Source organism: Propithecus coquereli, unplaced genomic scaffold (genome assembly GCF_000956105.1).
Source record: "Propithecus coquereli isolate 6110/MARCELLA unplaced genomic scaffold, Pcoq_1.0 Scaffold29, whole genome shotgun sequence".
NCBI classification, from domain to species: Eukaryota; Metazoa; Chordata; class Mammalia; order Primates; family Indriidae; genus Propithecus; species Propithecus coquereli.
In genome coordinates, this window is record NW_012148507.1 from 5,201,766 (window position 1) to 5,204,429 (window position 2,664).

Genomic DNA, 2,664 nt, shown 5'->3' on the forward strand with positions numbered 1-2,664 from the left:
ACCTAAGGTACAATTAAAAAACAATCCACCAGCTCCCATAAAATGTCTTTCTCAGGGTCTCAAACCCTTGTCCCAGAGAATGACCTGGGTAGTGAAAACCTGCCAGACACAAAGGATCTTGTTTATGGTCATTCTCAAAGTCCTACGGCGGCCTTACCACCTGAGACAGCTGAGAAAAGCCCGCAAATGATGACCCTACAACTTTTGCCATTGTCTCATCAGAACATCCCTGCTCAGCTAGTCCCTTTTATGCCCAGCTAGGAACTGTACAGGTATACGGCAGAGTAGGAAACGCTCGATTAATTAAAAAGTTATGCTCAGAACAGGCTTAGTTAGTACAATTGATCTTTTGGGGCATAAGCTCTCACCTCCAGGCTTGACTCGGCTGCTACATTATTATGTCCTCTTCTGTCCAGAAAGGGACATGGAAGGAGAAAGGTCTCTGTCCTCAGAATGGTGTTGTCAAGGTCAGTGCCTAGCCGGGCTATAGGGAAGCTTAAGATGAAAGAAAAATCAGTAACACTGAGCCCATTCTTATTCAAAATTTTGACAATTGGTCCACTATGCAATTTTTTGGCATCATTTTGACTTTTAAAGCTATTGCATTAAAATTTTTTTTCTTTTTTTTTTTTATTTCAGCGTATTATGGGGGTACAGATGTTTAGGTTACATATGTTGCCCTTGCCCCCCCCAAGTCCGAGTTTCAAATATGTTCATTCTTCGGGTGGTGCGCATTGCACTCTTTGTGTATATTGCATTAAAATCTTACTCGTCTTGATGACTGGGTTATCAGGCAGCCCCTGTGAGTGCCTCACTTATCTCACCCTGGTCACAGCCCTGACTCAGGGTCTCCATCCTCAGAGGAAAAACCACATGATTTCCAAGGAGAAGACAGGTCTATACCTGCCACTGCAACTCAATCACCTTCCAGATATGGAGGTGACAGAGGTTATCTCCTCAAAGGGTCAAGACGGGCTGAAATGTGAGATCTGCCTTTCCATAAGAAAATACTGCTGGCTCTTGGGGAGGGAGAGAGCCTAAATGCACAACTCCCAGCCGAGCGAGATGCCCCATTGGACCCACACAGTTCCTACACCACGTCTGATTTCTGGAACCGACAAAGCAATTTCTCTGAAGACAAACCTGTGCTCTCCAACACCTGAAGATGAAGCCCTCCTAGATATTTTGCCTCAAGGCCTCTGTGAATCTACTCAGATAGATCTGACTTTGAGGAATTCCTAAGCCAACTAATTCCCAGCCCCAGTCCACATCTGTTGGCAACTTCAGTTCCTTGTGCTCCTGTTGGTTAGGGGACACAGCCAGGCTCAAGAGCGGTGGCCCAGTCCTCAGGCTTCCTTTGCGACAGAAACTAGCACGCCATATTGCTCCTCCTCCCTTCCGACAGCACAGAAGCAGCACACTGAGAGTTAAAGCATCACTCGAAAAATACATCTTATTTCAAAAAATGCCCACGTTAACAAACTCTAATCTCCTCTCACCCCGGCTAGGAGGAGGGGATCCGATAATACACACACAGCCACCTCTCTCCCTGCGCTAATTCCCTCATGTCAGAGTCAAGGAGGCAGCTGACAAAAGGCGACTCCAAGCCCATTTCAGCTGTTGGTACAATACTGTTCATGTCCTTAATCCATTTAATTGCTTGTAGAGACATCCAAAGGAGGAGAAAAAGAAAGACTCAGATTCTATCTGATCACTTGCCCCAAACTACTTCTCCTTGACTTTCTCCTCTTCCATTTTTTCCTTCTGTTGCTTCTTGTGTTCCTCTCTCTGCATCTCCCAGTGTCTAATTTGTGAAAAGGCAAAAAGTACACATTGTACCAGTCTCAGGCACTTGAGCTGCCAGATCTGATTTCCCTGGTAGATGCGGAAGATTGAGGAAAGAACAACTGTGGCTGACAATTAGATTTATTTTTCTGCACGTGTCCCAACCCTTGACACGGAGTCTGGCAGTCTGCAGCTAACCCACTGTCTTCAGCATAACTGGGGGGATTTTTATTGGCTGCAAGAGCGGGGAGACAGAGTTTCCCAGAGTCAGGTCAGACCCTCCCTGCTGGCCTGTCAGCTCGCTCAGCATCAGTCATAACAAGTACGGCACATCCTTGAAGAAAACACTGGGAAGATATCCAGTGGGATATCTTTGGGAGGCAGAATGTGCTAGAAGCAGCACATAAAAGCTTCCACCAAATGCACATTTTTTCTCTCTCACTCCTGACTCCACCATCATAGACACTGCCGGCCAAAGTGTTTGAGGAGCGAATATTAATACAATAGCTACTGTACTCCTTAGCATCTTCCCAAAGTCCCGGCCCCCTCTCCACTCTTAGCACTTGGCTGTTTAAGAATAATTATGGTTTGGGTAGTCATTAACACCTTAGTGTGAGATGGCATAAAAATTTCTTTGGGGTTAGGAGGAAAGCCAAATAGGGAATGTAGGAAAGCAATGGCACATTTTTTTCCCCCAAGAAAAGTGAAAAAAAAAATTAAAGAAAGAGAACCAGATTTGCTGCTATTTCCCTTGTATCGGGCACTGCGATGGGGAAAGAAGCAGGGGGTGGCATATCACAAACTAAATTTTAAAAACAACAACAGGCATCCTCTTCAAGAAAAGACTGAACATCAGAAAGAATGAAAAAAGAAAGAGAG